Below are 19,792 nucleotides of genomic sequence, written 5' to 3'. Positions count from 1 at the left end.
AAGAGCATTTTGTTAAAACAATGCATTTTTCTCGTTATTCGCGAGAAAACATTACAATTTTTAAACTTTAATATCTATTCATGTTCACATTAAACCAGGCATACGATTTGATTTGAACGTAAAAGAATGAAGACAAGTTTAAGAGTACTAGAAACGGCCTAGATATTCGTGTATCATAAATGGCTATCGAAATTTGCCAAGAGAATCGATGCAGTAATAAAGTATAATAGTCTTTTTACCATTCAGAGGGACTGTATTAGTATGTGTCAAGAAAACATAATTTGTTTAATTTTAATTGGTTTGCAAGATAAATTCATTTAAAAGGAGTCCTTCAAAGATAACAATCAATACTTTGCCAAGATCTCTGATTAGGCCGTGGTTTATTCAGAAATGCATTTGTTTGTCCGTGTGACAATAGTTCAAACGGAATGGATAGCTCATACGACTGGATCAGTTATTGTAATTTAAGATAATCAGATCTTTCGAGGACATAGCTTGTAATATTACACGCGATGTATTCAGAAACGTATTTGCATGTGCATGTGTTAGCAAGCATATACTTTATATCCCCCTGTGTAAAGGCATGTAGCTACAGTGCAGATAGAGAAAAGGAATCCCCTCAACTGAAACAAGCAATTTATTTAGCAAGTTGATGATGACAGAACCTGATGCAGCCTGCTCAGTTTGAGTCGACTTATCTATCTGTGTCATAGGACAGTGTAGTTGGATAAGTGAGCAATAAATTGGCATACAACTTTTACGGAAAAATGAAATTCTCTTTCTTGTAACCAATGTATATTTCAATAAACGATTATAAATGACATGAACAACTAAAGTAACAACAACGGGAGATTATGCACGAATGCTTATTTCAATTGAAATCTGTGAACAACAATCTGAATCACTAAAGACTCGTACAAGGTTGGAAATATTTAACGTCTTTCATAAAGTTCAAAAAGAAAGATAAACTGAAATGTAAGATTATGTAATATGTATCACATGACAAAAGTGACAATGTAACTCACTAAGGACAGTCAAATAGTATAAAAACTGACTTAAAATTACATTGGGATACCTTAGTCATTATGTCGTGCTGTCGTTAGTTATGTCAGTAGGTGTTATAAAACGTGCGTAACATTGGAGAATATTATATATATATATATATATATATATATATATATATATATATATATATATATATATATATGAACCACCGTAACGCAGGTTATAATCTCAGGCTCTACACCAAAATTATGCGGGTTACAGTCCTTTCTCATGATCTGCCTGTGTATGTCACCGTGCTATTTTCTCGGGCAGGGCAAGTTACTCCAGTTGCTAAGGAAATGTATAACCCATATGCGTTCCTGTGTGGTAAAACATCAAACGAACCAAACGAATGTTTCATCTCAATAACACAGTAGCCATTTGATACATTCATACATTTAAAACACATTATGCACAGAAATGAAGCAATGAAAGTATTTATACAGACATCGAAACTATTCCTTTCGATGCCAAACGCTTTCTTTCAAACGCCGAGACATGTCGTCAAATGACGAAACATATTACAGTATTAAAGTCATGTCATGACGTGAAGCACTATTGTTGTTTTACCGATTTCTTGATTGATTGATTGATTGTTTGTTTTTTTAACGGCGCATCAGCACTGTTAGGCTTTTTAGCGCCAAAGAAAGTGTTATTTGTATAATCTTTTAAAACTTATAAAAGGTCCTATATCGACCAGCGATATAAAAGAACAAATGGTTGAAATTAAAAACGGTAAGATGGTAACGGTGCAAAATAAAGCTTCCCGATCAACGGGAGATGTAAAAAAAAGATGAATAGGTATTAAAATGGGACGGTATATATATTGCATAAAACTGCACAAGGTGATAGCATAAAAGTCAGAGTTTAGAGTAAATATTTACGCTTTCAGGAACTCTATAATACAAGTGATGTTTATAGTATCAAAAAAGTTCTTTCATGCCATGCACAATGTAATAACGATCGCGCGTAGGTTGTTGGTCGAAGCACTCTATCATAAAGTGCTTGACAATGAATGGTTCATTGCAAGAAACGCACTCTGGTGGGTCTTCACCTTTTAGCATGTGAGTGTGGGTGATATAAGCATGACCAATTCGGATTCTTGCAATGACTAACTCCTCCCTACGAATGGTTCTGTAGGAAGGAGTCCATTCTCCTAGAGTTGGTTTGATTGCGTGAAGTTTGTTATTTACAGCATCATTCCATGATGCCTGCCACTTCTGACGTAAGAACTTTCTGATACAAGGTTTAAAATCAGAATATGGTATTTTAAAATCAGATGGTTCTTGAGTAAGGGCCATTTTAGCTGCGCGATCTGCTTTTTCGTTACCTTTAATACCAATGTGGCTAGGTAACCAACGGTATATTATATTGTGGGAGACACTCAGCTCGGTATTTTTTACGAGTATGTTTTTCAATAATGGGTTCTCCAGTTTTCTATTGTGTAGTGACTGGAGTACTGATAGCGAGTCGGAGAAGATGACACTGTTTAAAATACGGTTCTTTTCTATATGTTGCAGAGCAAGGTCTATTGCTCTGATTTCGGCTGTAAAAATTGATGCTTCATTTGGTAAGCGAACTTGCGTTGTGTGATTTCCACAAACAAAGGCTGCAGCAGCCTTTTCCTCATCCTTTGATCCATCAGTGTAAATTCTGGTGTAGTTTTTAAATTCGGTGAGGAGTTCATGGTAAGAGTTGTGGAAGATAGAAGGGTTTGTTTCGGATTTTTTTCCATCGTGTAGCGTAAAACGTACTTTTGGTTGTTTAATTAGCCAGGGTGGTGTTTCGGAGATGGACGTTTTCTGAATTTTAGAAAGATCTATATTTGTAGCGTCAAGGCTGGATGATATTCTAATGCCAAAGGAAGGTATGGCGTTTGGTTTATTTTCGTATAAAGTTTTGTATTTGGGTTGAAAAACAGCCGAAAAAGCAGGACTCAGAGGGTTTGATTTTAATTTGAGAGCATACTGTGCGGAAAGCATTTCTCTACGATGCGATAACGGTGGTTCATTCGCTTCAGCTAGAAGGCTTTCACACGGGGATGTTTTAAATGCTCCCAGAGCCAGTCTTATTCCCTGATGATGAATTGGATCAAGCATTTTAAGATACGATTTTCTGGCTGAACCATACACAACGCAACCATAGTCCAGTTTGGAGCGAATAAACTTTCTGTATAAATTCAGGATGACTTTTCTATCAGCACCCCAGTCAGTGTGCGCTACTACTTTAAGTAGGTTAAGTGCTTTTAAGCATTTAGCTTTTAAGTTCTTTAGGTGTGGAATAAAGGTCAGTTTTCTGTCAAAGATTATACCTAAAAATTTTGTTTCCTCAACAACTGGAATAGGTGTTCCATCCAGCGTGAGGTTCGGTTCATCGTGATGTTTTCGTAACTGACAGAAATGCATGCATACCATTTTTGATTTCGAGAATTTGAAACCGTTTGCATTAGCCCAATTTTGAATTTTGTTTATATTTTGCTGCAGTTGTCTTTCAATTGTATGCATGTGCTTTGACCGATAACATATTAAATCATCAACGTATAACGAGGAATCCACACCAGGAGTCAAACACTTGGTGATGCTATTAATTTTGATGTTAAAGAGCGTCACAGATAAAATGCTGCCCTGGGGCACACCCATCTCTTGCTCGTGCAGATCTGAGTGTGTAGAGCCCACTCGTACTTTGAATTCTCTGTCGGAGAGAAAGTTGGATATGAAAGTACTGATTTCTAACCACATTCGGCATAATTGCCATCATAGGGGAAGACAATATACTATTGCATTTTACAGTTTTTGACGATTACTTGTGTGAATTTAATGCAGTTAACACTACTATTCATTACATGATTTTCCCTGATATTATAACAATTGTGTGTATAACAATAACGTTTCTCAAAAATAAGACATTTTATAACTTTCTATTTTACAGAAAGCATTAATTTTTATATCGCCATTTGTACATAGAACAAGAGATAGAAACTAATTTAGTGTGCCTAAAATTGACCCGTACAGTTCGACTTCGCATGCATCACAATCTAAATTTCGTTACATTTAAAAATATAATAAAGGCAGTCAGGTAATCAATGAAAATATTTGAACTTTGCACACGCACACACACACACACACACACATGCACCACCTGCCATCACATTTTCTAATTCTGGATCTGTTAAAAAAAACACATCAGCTATCCGACAAACTCGGTAACAATAGAAATCAAAACTCATCTTGTGATTTTATATATAATATAATGGTTTTGAGATTATATGGAAACAGGTTGGTGTCAAGTGGAAACTTTCCTGAAGGTAAAACTAACTTAAATCTGAAATATTACAACAGCTATTTTGATACGTGGAATTATGTATTCGCGCTATTAAGCACTTCTGAGTAAATTAATGGAACCACCAAACTCTCAGCTCGTTGTCTGCAACAGTTAACAATAAATATATTTTTTAAGGGAGGGACAGTATTATGCAATCATCTTTTGATTCAGCGAAGGGTTAATGATCTGTCTAAATATACAAAAATGAACAACAAATATACTGGGTGCATTAACTTCCTGCATCTAAACCGCTAGTGTAAGGCCTTAATAGTGTTTATCTTCATTTCCATCTGACACGATACAGCGAGTCTTTGTTGTCTGGGATGTAAAACTGTATCAATGCCGGTTTTGTTTGAAATAATTACGTCACATTGGTGTTTCGTTCATTTGATACGTTTTGACTGGAAATATGTCCCCCCCCCCCCAATGTCCGTGATGTCCACTTTCTAATGTTTCACTTTGTGTAGGTTGATAATTTGTTTGTGGCTCACGTGCTGCTCACATCTTTGCAAGCAAATGTTTAATCGGATCATCCTTGGACTATTGCGTCGCAAATTGCAAACAATCTTACTTGTAAATGATGGCTATTTTAGCCTTCGTCAAGCCCGTGGTGGCTAATTTTTAGCAATAACTCAAAATGGAACAAAGAGGAGATGACATGTCATCTCTAACAGGAAAGGCAAGCAACAGAACTCGAATAATTTCCTCAGTTTTGTATCTTTAAAGTTGCATTATAAAATGAGTATGCTGCTGTTTTGTTAATAGTTGCAACGTCGTCGAGTGTTAATCTCAAGACCTATCATGTTACAAGAACCTGGTTATCACACATATGGTCAACTTTGTTTATCACACATATGGTCTACACTGTGTATCAGTGTAGACCATATGTGTGTGTATCACACACGTGACCTGTCCAAAAACTTGCCATTTTGGGACCTATCACTTCGATTACCTCTGAGTCTCTTTACGAGAGTAGACGCTATTGCACTCACGTTGGAAAAAGAGGAGAAAGCTATACATCGATTGATGTTTAAAGGAAAAACATCCCCGTTCTTCCTGATTGATATTTCATGGATTTTAAAAGAGACCAGATATATCATAGATATTTTTAAAATTAAATTTAAAAAACATTGCCGATAACTACGTTCATATCTCTTATAGTATTTTTCGCATCATTTTTAATTCATTAATTGCACTCTGACGTGTTACTATTGTACATTCTTGCCGAATTTAGTTTCCCTATTTTAATATCTTCTAAAGTTTGTTTACAAGGACAAATTCAAGTTCATATCTCTAGCACATGGGAACAGCTATTTCCAATTTTAAGTATGTTTTTTGGAGCGCTTTTTTCCATAATACGACATGCAAAGAAAGATCAGCCGAAGCACGTAAAAATAGCATCAAGGTAAATTTATATTCTCACCACATTTCTTGTTGCAATAGCACACAAGTTCACCTTATATCTGTCCCTCGTTCAGATGTACTTAATAACTGAAGATGAGAACCGACAGTAATGGTCGTGGATCAATATGAATGGGCAGGTTTTATAGGTAGAGTGACATACGGCGATCCGCTAACATTTGCGTAAAATAACCCTCCTTCTGAGTCGACATTGTTCATGCACAGCCTGGTAATTCTTTTCTTCTCTTTAGTGTTGCAAGTTAAATGACGAAACGTATCACGGGTTTAAAGACACGCCATGACGTGAAGTATTTTTGTTGTTTTATTTATTTCTCGGCATAAATGGCCTCGTAGAGTAAGACAATATACCGTAGCATTGGACCGTTTTTGACGATTACTTGTGTGACTTTAATGCAGTTAACACTACTATTCATTACAGGACTTTTCCCTGGTATCGTTATAACAGTTTTGTCTATACCAATAACGTTTCTCAAATATAAGACTCACCAACATTTTATGACTTTTTTTAAAGAAATCATTATTTTTTTATATCGCCATTTGTAAATTTAACAAGAGATAGAGACTAATTTAGTGTGCCTAAAATTGTCTAGTCCAGTTCGACTTTGCTTGCATCACAATCTAAAGCTCGTTACATTAAAAAATATTATAAAGAGAATCAGGTAATCAACGAAAATATTTGAACTTTGCACTCACATACACACAAACAAACACACACGCAACCAACCATCGCATTTTCTAATGCTGAATCTGTTTAAAACAAACATCGACTATCCGACAAACTCTGTAATAATAAAAAGCAAACTCATCTCGTGGTTTTATATATGAAACAGGTTGGTGTCAAGTTGAAACTTTCCTGAAGGTAGAAGTAACTTCCATCTGAAATATTACAACAGTTATTTTAATACATTGAATTATTTATACACACCATTATGTACTTCTGAGTACATTTATGGAACCACCAAAATGTCAGCTTGTTGCCTGACGCGACAGTTAACAATAAATGTATTTCTTAAGCGAGGGACAGTATTATGCAATCAACTTTTGATTCAGCGAAGGGTTAATGATCTGTCTAAATATACAAAAATGAACGACAAATATACTGGGTGCATTAACTTCCTGCATCTAAACCGCTCGATCAAGGCCTTAATAGTGTTTATCTTCATTTCCATCTGACACGATACAGCGAGTTTTTGTTGTCATTGATGTAAAACTGTATCAATGCCGGGTCTGTTTTAAATAATCACGTTACGTTAGTGTTTTGTTTATTTGATACTTTTGACTGTAGATATACCCCCAAGGTCCGTGATGTCCCATTTTCTACTGCTTCACATTGTGTAACTTGCTAATTTGTTTTATGGCTCACGTGCTGCTCACATCTTTGCAAGCAACAGTGTAATTTGATCATCCTCAACCTTTTCCATCGCAAACTAGAAAACAATCTTACCTGTAAAATGACTATTTTAACCCCCTTGTGGCGTTCTGTCGTATTGGGGTGGGGTTCTCCCAATATAATTTAATTAAATTAAATTGAAAGTTCCACCCTGGCTCGTTAGGTTAGAAAGTTAAATTAGTGATGATGTAGATTTACAGCTCTGAGCCCCCAGTTAGCGATGCCGACGGTTAAATTATAGAGAACACGAAGATGAAATTCAATCAATAACAATTTAATAAATGTGATAATTTAAAAACGATAACTTCCAATCACTCGTCTTTCCCTCGACCAAGTGACAGCCTAATTCATCCCGTGATTTACAGTGTGAGTTCGATTTTCCCCTGTCCTTGCATCTACTCATCTATTTCTTCCCGCTGATTCCTTCCTTCTTTCCGTTCCTCTAACTCCTTCTTTGTCTCTGTTTCCTCTCTACTATCTCCTCCAGCTTCGCTCCAGACTTCAGCTTCTCCTTTCTCCTCCTTTTATTATCTCCTCCTCCAATTCCGCTCCCAGACTTCAACTCCTCCTTTCTTCTCCTTCCCTCCTTTCCTCCGTCTCTCTATCCGAGACAACGGGACCAAACTTTAACTGGTCTGTCCCTCAAAGCTTCCTGTGAAAAACCACAAGGCGTTAACAAATGTTTAATCGAACCTCACCTCACACTATATCGACAATTAACCATCAGATAGCTGTCACTGTTTCGGCCACGCATGAATACACATCGAAATTCCCACACACTTCTTGTTGGGTAAACAATGGCGTAATAACACAGTATCAGCAAATTGTTATACAGACATCAATACATTGCGTCACGTCAGTATATACACATATATATTTAATCTCATCGTACTACAATCTGACAAAATCAGACGCATGTCTGTACATTACAAATATTCAACAATGGCAAAATCTATAATCATATGAACATATGTGTTAGTCTACTATAAAATACCCACATAGTAAATTACAATATTAACTCTTACGACGGCTAGCAAGCTATATAATTCTTTACAAATATCAACTCATTTCTTCAAAATATGCAAACATATTAACAAAACAAAGTAATTCTTCGTACTACGATTCTAGTACTAATAAAGTATACATACGACCTGCAATTAAAATGCAGTCGCATTCCACAAAGACCGAACAAATATCTACTGACCTTTTGAAGCTTTCTGTACTTAGACCTTCCCGCTCTAAGATTTTCCCGCCAATAACGAATGGCTATTCGGAGTTACGCTAACCTCTTCTCTGGGTAATTCTCTCAGCGAACTAACTTTTGCCGGAAAACGCAGGGATATCATTCTACCCAAATCAAGGTCTCCCCCCTATCTCGATTCTGATTGGGTGGCGCTGTGCCCCTGTCCAATCGTCTTAGCGGCCAGTTCAACCTGTCTGTCTGTTTGCAGGGGAAAGAAGTTAGGACACTCCCACTTCTTCAGGCAATTTCTTTTGATCTTGGAAACATTTCGACACCTAGGTGATAATTGGCTGTGTGCAACTCCAATGTCCGGTTCTTCGATTCTAGCCACAACAATCTTACGTAACGGATTAGTGCTAGCCTTCGGCAATGTTCGACATCAAACAATGACCCGTCAGAATTACCTTGATTATACATGTTTCAAAACTGGGCTACTCTGGGTCGGGGTAAACATGACACCCCTTTTCATAATAACTCAAAATAATCAGAATGAACAGATGACATATCATCTCTAGCAGGAAGGCAGATAATAGTTACAGAAGGTAGAACTCGAATAATGTCCTTAGTTTTATCATTTTAATATGAATTGGCAGGTTTTAGAGGTAGAATGACATACGGCGATACGCTAACATTTGAGTTCACCAACCGCCTGAGTCGACATTGTTCATGCACAGCCTCGTATACTTTGTCTTCTTGTTAGTGTTACGGGTATCGGTTGTCCATGTCGTACGTACATTCACAGTCTTTGTACAGTCTAAGCTTTCACTGATAGTTCATTCTATTTATTCAAAGATTTCTTGCTCCCAATGGTATACAATTCTCTACAGTCTACACGATTTAAAAATTATTATGCGCTTCATTCGTTGTAAGCTTAGTACAGAAGCAGTAGGGAGGGTGAACAGACCACTTGCTATAAAATCCATTTATGAAAATAAAATTTCATACTAAAAAAAATGAAAAAAATGTCAATAACATTAAACCGAAACTTCAAACAGGTATGATAAAGGAGGGTGAATAGACCACTTGCTTTAAAGTCTAATTATGAAAAATATAATTTCATACGAAAAAATGAAAAATACAAACGTAATAACGTCAAACCGAAGCATCTAACCAAAACAGAGAGTTTCTCTAATTGCTTTAGCTCATTTTGTTACTTCATCTTTGTCGTTCGTGTTTATCGAAATTTGTAATGCGTGTTTTTGTTTACCTTTCGGACACTCATTTGTGGTCGCACCCTACCTGCTGCTGTAATGTGAGAGTAATTAAATCATTATTGCATCAATAATGGAATCTCGTACTGCTAGATTAGCTCGACAGCGACTAGAACGAATTAAAAAAATATATCCCTGTTCGTGAATCTGTCAGACAAAAATTATAAGCTCATCAAGAGTCTCAGGTGGAATTTGCATAAGGTGCAGAGCAAATATTTTAACCACTTCTCGAAACAACAAGGACAATTGTTATAGCAACTGAGGCAACTCAAAAAAACTCTTCAAACATTACCTGTTGATATTGCTGGCCGTCTTCAAGCAGTTCAACCACCATCCAGCAATCTCCTCAACCACCCCAGCAACCTCCTCAACCACAACGTGAAGATTAGCCTTATCCTCTGCCAAGAGCTAGAACTATCATTTCAGATAAATTCACGTCTGAAGGTAATGCCGATATCAAAGATCTAGACAAAATACTTAATATTGCCGCGTATGGATATCGTGATAGAAATAAATATGTAAAATCCATCGACAATGATGCAATCTGGCGAACCAACGCAGTTGATGCTGGTAAAGTAATACTAACAAAACTTTCGCTGTGGATGCCAGTAATGACTCCATCGATCGACGAAGAACAACGATTGTTATCTTTCATGGGTCAAGGCGGTAAATCAGCATAGGCATGGTTGACAATGAAAACAGATAGCGTTCAAAGCAATGCTGATGGGTTATTCACATGGCATATAGCATCACAGTAAGGAGTGTCAGCACCACGACACATATTCATCGCATTTCAGGAGAATGCCCGATTAGATTCGCTGGAACGAAATCCGTTGGTATTTGACACACTTGGAGTTTCTGAAGTTACTTTGAGGATAAATGGACATCAAGAACCTTCTGAAGAGGTTTTGCTGAATTTTGAACACAATCACGTTGCACGTGCTTATCATCGGATGATGATATTCATGGGGCGCGAACAGAATATGGATTCTGGTTTTCAGATTTTCCAGCGGGATTTCACAACGCTGTATCCAATCTAATATTTTCCATTGGAACACTTAGAATTGTTCAGACAATCAGTCGTTGATATACACTTCCGAGCTCGTGATGCTCGACTGTCCGCTGGTGGTTATAGAGCAATTGCAGTTATTCTCTCAGACAAAACAATGTTACTTGAAGGTGCTGGTGGATGGATGAAAGCCAGTGATGCTCTAGTAGAAAACTTGTAATTAAATCGCTCTTGATATTTATAATGTCATATCATCATGTTAGTGTCAGTCTGACTCCTGGTCAGGTTTAAAAGCTTCACTCACTATGAAAAAAACGGTGAAATAAAAATATCGCTAAAAATGATCAGATCACATGTGGTCAAAATAAACTATCATGGTCAGAACGTTAACTCAGGCATTTCAATGACGCCAAACAATGAAAGACAGGCGTTAAACTTAATCTGTCTGCGAGCGCCATTAAAGATTCGGTCAAGACTGACGGTATATTTCCACTTCTTGCAGCTATACCAGCGTTAATAGCCGCTGCGGCTCCAGCTGTTGCAAAAGTAGCTGCACCTGGTGTTGATAGAACTGCTGCTGGAATGGTATTAAAGAAAGCAACATCAAAAGGAATAAAGACTTCTAAAACAAAGGGAAAGGGTCTAAGATTGCCAAGAACCCCTTCTTGGTCCGAAAAAGGTCTGAGACTTCCAGGAACACTTCGCTGATTCTTCCTATGGCCAATTTTGATTTACTCGATGCTGCTACAAAATTAAATATAAAAAAATTTCAAAGGAGTTTTTATGCGTGATTAATTACCAAAACAACCAAACCGTGTTGTAACCGGTATCATTAATCTTGATAAAAGTTCCGGTCCTGGTACTCGTTGTTTGGCATACGTAATTGATCCACGTGTAATCGTTTATTTTGATCCGAACGGATTGGCTCCACGAAAAGAATTTTTAAATTATGTAAACAAAATAAAAACTCCTATCTGGGACAGGGAATTCAGAATATAAATTTGTATGTAAGCTCATAGATCTTCACGTTAGTCTTTGATTTTCAATCCTGGTTCATAATTCTGATACTAATATGTATTCGGATTATAATATTTATTCCGATTCTGAAAATAACTTTTTTTTTCTGATAATAATAGTTATTAATGATGCTGATTTTCGTATAAAAATTTGATATTCTGATGAAAGTTAGTCGAAATTCATCGTTTTTTCATTGATTTTAGTAGGTTTTTGGGTAAAAAAAAATCTGCTTAATTACTTATTTTGGAAGGGTCAAACCTCACGTAGTTATCTAAGTGATTTTAAGTGTTATTGATAATTTTTTTTAAATTTTGTTCATTTTTTAGTTGAAATTTAATCAGAATCGGACATTTAAAAACATTCTTCCAACTGTGTTTCATGACAAAGCATCAACAAATCATCAAAATTAATAGAAAAGCGCATGAGTTTGACCCTTTGAGAATCAGCAATTTGACAGATTTGCAAAGATCATTCGATAATAATAATAATAATAATAAAAATAATAATAATGTTATTTCATAATTATGATAATAATATTTATTCTGATAATAATATTTATTATGTAAGTTCTGTTTTTAGTAGAATTTTCACAACTATGAGTATCATAACCCCTATCAAATTATAAAATCTGACTGATTTTCATGATTACTTTCATCAAATACCCCATCAAATTAGCGAATCAGTAAAAAACAAAATTATAATATTTATTTTGATAGTAATGTTTATTTTTATTCAATAATACTATTATTTTTATTCTGATAATAATATTTATTTTATCATGATAATAATATTTATCATTATTATGATAATAATATTTATTTTTATTATGATAATAATATTTATTTTGTAGTTTTCTTTTTAGATGAGATTTTTATTACTTTAAGTATCATATACCCCATCAAATTATAACATCTGACTGATTTTTATTATTTTGAAAACCATATGCCCATCACATTATAAAATCTGTAAAATATAAATTTTGTTATAATATATTTATTTGTTCCTTGACAAGTTCAAGGGTGAAATTATTATTATTTTTTCTTTTCTTTTTTTCGATGAGATTTGTATTATTATTTTGAGTATTATTTACCACATCAACTTGATGAAATTGTTTGATAATCTGTGTAACAAGATAACCGGGTGGGATTTCGGATTTACGACAGAACTCTTTTGATGGTGATACAAATACAATGTTTAATGACGAATGACTTGAATGCGAAAAGAATTATGATTAATACGAGCGTATAATATCAAAATATTGGATCAGTTAACATAATCCGCACGAACTAACTAACCGCGACTCCGATCACTCTGGTCACTCTGGTCAGTTCTATAGCAGCTACTCCGATCATTCTGGTCAGCTGAAAATACATCTAACACCGTGTACTATGCATGACACGGGCATATACGATCAAACGTTATGACGTTTTATGCAGTTAGTTACACTGATTACATTATCAGCACAATAATAACAAAACAATACACAAGTTCAGAAATGAACCTAACCGTACCCGACAAGAATCCTACGGTACTAAACGTTTCTTAAAAATGCAACTTTATATATTGCTAATATAAATTTCTAATTAAGTCACAAACTGCATAGAAAATATACAAAAATAAATGTGGTAGCACAATAGTTATAATATCTACACAAGAAATTACTAACTCACATACATCTACAGCTGAAGATGTGTTAAGTCTTTAAAGTAGACCACTCACTGAAAAGAAGTTCTGTAATATAAAGATTTTGACCTACGGTGAGGTATTGATATAAGTACGATGCCGCAATATATCGTCTGTGCGCTGGAAGTATTCGGTTCTTCCCATCGAAAGCAAATCGCACGTGTGGCGTAGGGTGAACCGAACTCACTATTTCGAAATATTTGTACAATATACATAAATCACCCTCGGGTATCGTTGTACACAAAAAAAGAAACCTGAGTGCATGTATTTAATAAATAAAAGGATTTATACTATTCCGTGACAATCTGAATTAAGGTAATATCCTCATCAATTTAATGAACTTGTTTGATAATCTGAAAACTTACGAGTAATATACCTATAATTTTTATTATTTTGAATATCAAATACCTGAAATCTGGGCGAGAATCAGTAAAAGATAAATTTTGTTATAATATATTTTATTTCATTGATTATGAACCAGGATCGAAAATCCATCACTAACGTGAAAATCTATGATCTTACATACAAATTTATATTCAGAATGTTCTGTCTCAAATCAAGCAAGTGTCCGGATTGGTCAGTAAGTCTGAAACTTGTTCGTGACAGCAAATTAATGTGACAGCGCAGATAGACAGGATGAATAGGTTCAGCAAACTGTCAGGTGGTACTAAAGGTGTAAATGTAAATACAATATATCCTGGTTGAGCCTGATTTGTTTTTGAAGATCTATTTGATAATTGACATCAATTGCATCACATACAAGATTAAATACTATTGTTGTTGTTATATTTACAATTCCTGGTGAAATATGACAACCTTCACCGTATGGATCATTGTTATGTTTGAGAATACTTGCTGGTGGATCTGTTTTTCTCCAAAACTCAACAATTTGTGAAAAATAGTCATTGATAAGATCAGTGACTGATTTCTTCAGTTCCTCAGCTTTAAATCCTGGTATATATACTAATAGCCTTCTGAAAAAAACAGGAGGATCTTTTTCCTCTTCGACCACAAGTGATTGTCGTTTATCACCCTGATAAGAATAAAGAGAATGAGTAGTTAAAAGAGGATCGCTGGGATCAATACTTTCTCATTGAACCAAACAAGGAGTGAGAGTGACCTCATTAAAATCCTGACCAATACACGTGTCAGCTAAAGGAACAATTTCTTATCAACATCATTCTCGAAAAATTTCTTTGCCATAGCTATGGTAACTGCAAAAGCTTGAAATCAATCAGGGAATTCTTTTTCAAAAAATGTAATCGACTTCCTTATTCAAGCAAGGCTTGTCAGTTACAAGTGGATTAACCATAACCTTGTCTCCAGATAGGTCGTTGCCTAGTAATAAATGAATGCCCTCAACGAGTAAAACAGAGACTGTTCTGACTGTCACGGGTCCTGAGACTAAGTCTGCTGACAGATGTACACAACGAAGAGGAACATTAACAAAGCCGCACTCTACTCTCTGAAAAGAAGAACACTCGCATTAGAAGAAGACTTCTCAGAAAAAGGCAAAGTACCTGACAAAAAAAGACTCTGAGACGCTCCTGTGTCCCTTAAACGTTTAAAAGGGATTGGATTGGCCGAATCACCAAAGAGTGATATAGAACCATTCGATATGAATGGTTCATTATTCTCCGTAATAAAATCAGACTGGGGTTTATTAGACCAAACAAATGTATTGTTTTCAATACATGACCGTGACCTTGATATATTAGAAATAAGAGCATGTGGAATAGGTCTGTCTTGATTCTGATGCCTTTTTCAATTTGTAGCAATCAGAAATAACGTGTCCTTGTTTCTAGCAATAGGTACACGTAGGAAGAGACAATAATCTTGAATTAAGCGTCTCTGAAGTTTGATTTTTAGAAGTTGTGGCAGTTTGAGTTTTAGAAGGGCTTGTATTAGGCTGAAATACTTTTCTGCCAGAAGACTGTTGAGTACAAACTTTGAGTAGAAACAAAGGAACTTTATGAGTTAAAGAATACTCATCAGCAGCACGAGCAACATTTTCCATGGTTTCAAACTGATGCTCGTCGAGATAAGACTTAATGTCACTATGGACACAGCTTTTGAAATCTTCAAGTAATACAAGTTCTTTGAGACTTTCATAATCTCTTTCAACATTTTTGGATAAGCACCATCTATGAAATAACTGCTCTTTTTCTCTGGCGAATTCGACATGAGTTTGTCCAGCTTCTTTTCTATAGTTTCTGAAGTTTTGCCGATAAGCTTCGGGGACTAACTCATAACCCCTTAAGATGCATTCTTTAACCACATCATGGTTACCACTTTGGTGAACTGACAGTGAATTGTAAATATCACTAGCCTTACCAGTGAGCACACATTGTAATAATTGATGCTCCCTTGGCCATTTCATATTTATAGCAAATTTTTCAAAACGAGTAAAGTATTTGTCTATTTCTTTTTATCTGAAAGGGGCACTATTTTAATATTCTTTGCAAGATCAAAACGTATATTTGGATTTGTAGTATGAATGTGCTTTCACTTGCCAGTTTCATTTCTTTTATTCTAAATTGATATTCCCTCTTTCGCTCGTTCTTCCTTATCTAGATGCATTTGCATTTGTTATTTTTGAAATTGCATTTGTTTTTCTTTTTCTCTTTCTTCCTTTTGTAAATGCATTTGTTCTTTTTGTAGATGCATTTGTTTTTCCTTCACTCTTTCCTGATTCTCTCTCTCTCTCCTCTTTCTCATATTGTAACTGCATTTGTTTTTCTTGTAACTGCATTTGCACCTCTCTCTCTCTCTCTCTCTCTCTCTCTCTCTCTTTTTCTTCTTTCTGAAGTTTCAGCTCCTTAACTCCGATTCCATTTCGTATGTCAGAGTCTGTTACAGACTTACTCATCGAAACCAAAGCACTTTTATCCAAAACATCATTTTCAACCATATACTTAACCAAAATATTTTTTATTTCTTGTTTCGTTAAGGAAGCTTTTACCTCAGAAAGATCGTATTTTCTGGCACGTTGAATCAATTGATCTTTTTTGAAAAGATCTAATTGTTCCTTGGTAGGATTTGGAAGAAAGATTTTCTACTTTTGATGACATTTTAGAAAATGCTTGCCGAATTGACTAACAATTTCAAAAACTAGGGGAATTCAAACCTCAAAAAACAAAATTTTCTGAAATATTCTATCAAAAATTGAACATTATCCTGAGGACGAGCTCCCCATTTCTTATGGTACGTGTTTAGACTCGAACAAACAGTAACACAAGAAAGGGTGAAAACAACAAGCTTTGAAAAATACAATAATTTCTTTCCCTGGGAAAAATTATGTAATAATGAAAAAATATGAACTTACGGTTTTAAGAATCAAATAAAAAATAATCCAAGAATATCCCCGAATAAAATTTTAGGAGTCCTAATAATATAATGGTCTAATGATTTCATGTGCGAGTCTCGACGAAAAATCCAAGATGGAAGACGATGACGTATGCTGTAATCTGTAGTGTTGAAGTCTATAGTTCCTTGTAGAAACAAGAAATATTACTCTGGTTTTGGAAATCTGAATAAAGTTTTTAGAATCACTGTCTTTGATTAAGAATCTCACATGAGCACACGTATTTTCCAGGAAAGGACTTAATCCTTTTGAATGCAAATAATTTAAAATAACTCCAAACAGCACAACATGCAACGTCCAGTGTAAGAACCCAACTAACACTGAGAATATCTCTCCAAAACAAACGTTATATCGTATTCTTAAACGCAAAAGGAGGTCACGTGATCATGTTCCAGAACCTCGTCGAAATTATGTACTTGTTAAAGATCACGTACACCCAATGTGGCCCTGACGAAAACCAATCAATTTACACTAAGAAATAAAAAAATTAAAGAATTGTTTTCATCTTAAATCAGTAGTCCCATCAAGACCTCGACAACAACCAATCATTTTAAAATAAATATAGAACTTATTTACGTGGTTGCTACTAATTTTGAATCATGGTCAGGATCTAGATCAACGCCTGGTGTTTACAAAACGAGCAGTCAAGGTCAAACTATTTTCTAGAAAATTTACATTATAATGGCACGTAATAAAAATAAAATATATGTATAACTGACAAACAAACAATTAAATTGAAATAAATATATATTATATCAGATATTATTAAATCAAATATACATAACACACCATATGTTTTAATATATTAGTAAAGGATCAGACATCCGATCCTCGATTTCATCTGAACAATTTCTCAAAGATACAACCAATGTAACCAAGCCAATGAGTGACGTGTGCAGTTATTTTGTCGAAGTAGAAGTTGGTTATCCTGAAAAGTTACATCATTATCATAACGATTATCCTTGTCTCGCAGAACAAATGGTGATAAATAATGCTATGTTAAAAGAAGAACATTTATCTCCTCGCACAAGTGGACCTTGTACTGTTTCAAAACTAATATCTAATCTATTCAATAAGCGAAACTATGTTTGTCATTATAAAATACTGAAACTTGCTGTTGATGCCGGATTAAAAATTGTAAAGATTCACTTCGTGTTATTGTTTAATCATTCTCGTTGGATGAAATTATATATTGATTCTAACACTGAGCGATGAGCAAAAGCGACAACAGACTTTGAGAAAGATTTCTTTAAACTGATGAACAATTCAGTGTACGGAAAGACAGTTAGAATATAAGGAAACGTGTAAATATTGAAATAATTAATAACAAACGTCGATGTAAGAAAATGATTAATTCAAACACGTTTGATGGGTTAATAAATATATCTGAAAATCTTGTTCTTGTGAAAAAGAAAGAGACTAAATTAGTTTTAAATTAAACAGAAATGGCCTAATGTAAATTTGATGTTCACAGATACTGACTCGCTTGTTTATGAAATTTATGGAACATATTGTGCTAATAATTATGTTTTACAAGATATCTACGATAATATATAGTTATTTGATTTATCTGATGTTTCATCAAAAACAGGATTTCATGATCCATCAAACACAAAAAGTGATTGGAAAGTTTAAAGCTTAATTTAGCTTCAAAATTATCCAAGAATTATTTTGACATCCTAGTAAAATGTATGCAATATTGACCAATGATGTAAATGACAAAATGGAAAAGGCAAAAGGGTTGAATAATGATCATGTTAGAAACAAGGTACGATTTTGGATGATCATTACAAACAAGCTACGATCTGATCATTACAAAGAAGCATTACATAGAAAAATTGATTCGATAACAAGTGGTTTTAGGCCTTATAAACATCTCGTTGTAACAGATGAAGTTACCAAAACTGGATTAAATAATCTTGATGATAAACGTAATAAAAGTAATTAGAGATAACTGTAATAGTTTGGTTGTCTTTAATGGAGTCGATTAATATACTCTGCGAAACATCCATCAGACTTGGTGTTCAGGGAACATGGACATGATTAAGTTCAAAAACGTCTTTTCAAAAGCACAAGCTACCCCATACGGATTTATAACAATAAATTTACATGATCCAGTGTCACGATATCGTAAAGGTCTTGATAAAATCTTTGAATAAAAAGATAGCAGCCGGGTGGGTTCAACAACAAATGAGTGTCCGAAAGGTAAACAAAAACAGGTATTAAAATTAATAAAAACACGAATGACAAAGATGAAATAACAAAATGAGCTAACCCAGTTAGAGAAACTCTCGATTTTAGTTAGTGGCTTCGGTTTGACGTTATTACGCTTGTATTTCCCATTTTTTTGTATGAAATTTGTTTCTTCATAAATATACTTTAAAACAAGTGGTCTGTTCACCCTCCTATATAGTATATTGGACAAAAACAATATAATAACTGTAAAATCTGGTATTCTCGATTTGAATTGTAGGATAGAAGTAAGGTGATCCGGTTGCCATAGACACGGTGTATCTCAAAGATATGCTAAGTAAAGTAATTCTAGTACGTTGTTGTAGACATGATCTTCAGTCTCCCTTTCCTTTTCAATATTATGCAATAATGAACTTTTTCTAGATATTCCTCTCTTTAAATTAGTTGTACAGTTTATAAATATGTATTATTTACATCATATTCGTAGACTAATCAATACTACTTGTAGACACGGGCAATACTAATGGTACACAATGGAAATACTATTGATTTCTAGGAACAATAATATTGGTAGACAAAGGCAATATCTTTAAGCCAGTATGTCCCATGATAGGCTAAAGAAAATGCAATAAGTCAACATTTCCCAGATATATTGTTAAGCTTCATTTATAATCAGCTAGTGCCTTTTACAAGGTTCTGTCCAACATGTACGTTTGTATTTTCCTCAAAATGGCTGGCCATTTTGGGAAGTAAACACATCGAACACATATTGTTCGTTACGTCGATACTCCCCCCCCCCCCCATTCTTTAGATTTTTGGTGTCGCCTTAGGAGATCCGAATGGTTTGGCATCTTCTCACTTTGGTCATTTTTTAATTTTTGAATTTAAATACTTG

At 34.8% G+C, this 19,792-nt stretch overlaps 1 long non-coding RNA gene across 1 annotated transcript; it reads right to left on the bottom strand.

Moving 5' to 3' along the window:
• Positions 1-7,435: 7,435 nt before the first annotated feature.
• Positions 7,436-8,475, bottom strand: LOC149790282 (uncharacterized). Its single transcript, XR_016424041.1, has 2 exons — positions 8,382-8,475; positions 7,436-7,829 (listed from the first exon to the last, which is right to left on the bottom strand). It is a non-coding gene; the product is annotated as an uncharacterized LOC149790282 (long non-coding RNA).
• Positions 8,476-19,792: the final 11,317 nt, after the last annotated feature.

This window comes from Sinohyriopsis cumingii, chromosome 10 (assembly GCF_028554795.1).
Source record: "Sinohyriopsis cumingii isolate HCF-2022 chromosome 10, ASM2855479v2, whole genome shotgun sequence".
In the NCBI taxonomy this organism is placed as follows: Eukaryota; Metazoa; Mollusca; class Bivalvia; order Unionida; family Unionidae; genus Sinohyriopsis; species Sinohyriopsis cumingii.
This window is presented reverse-complemented; position numbering and strand designations above follow the sequence as displayed.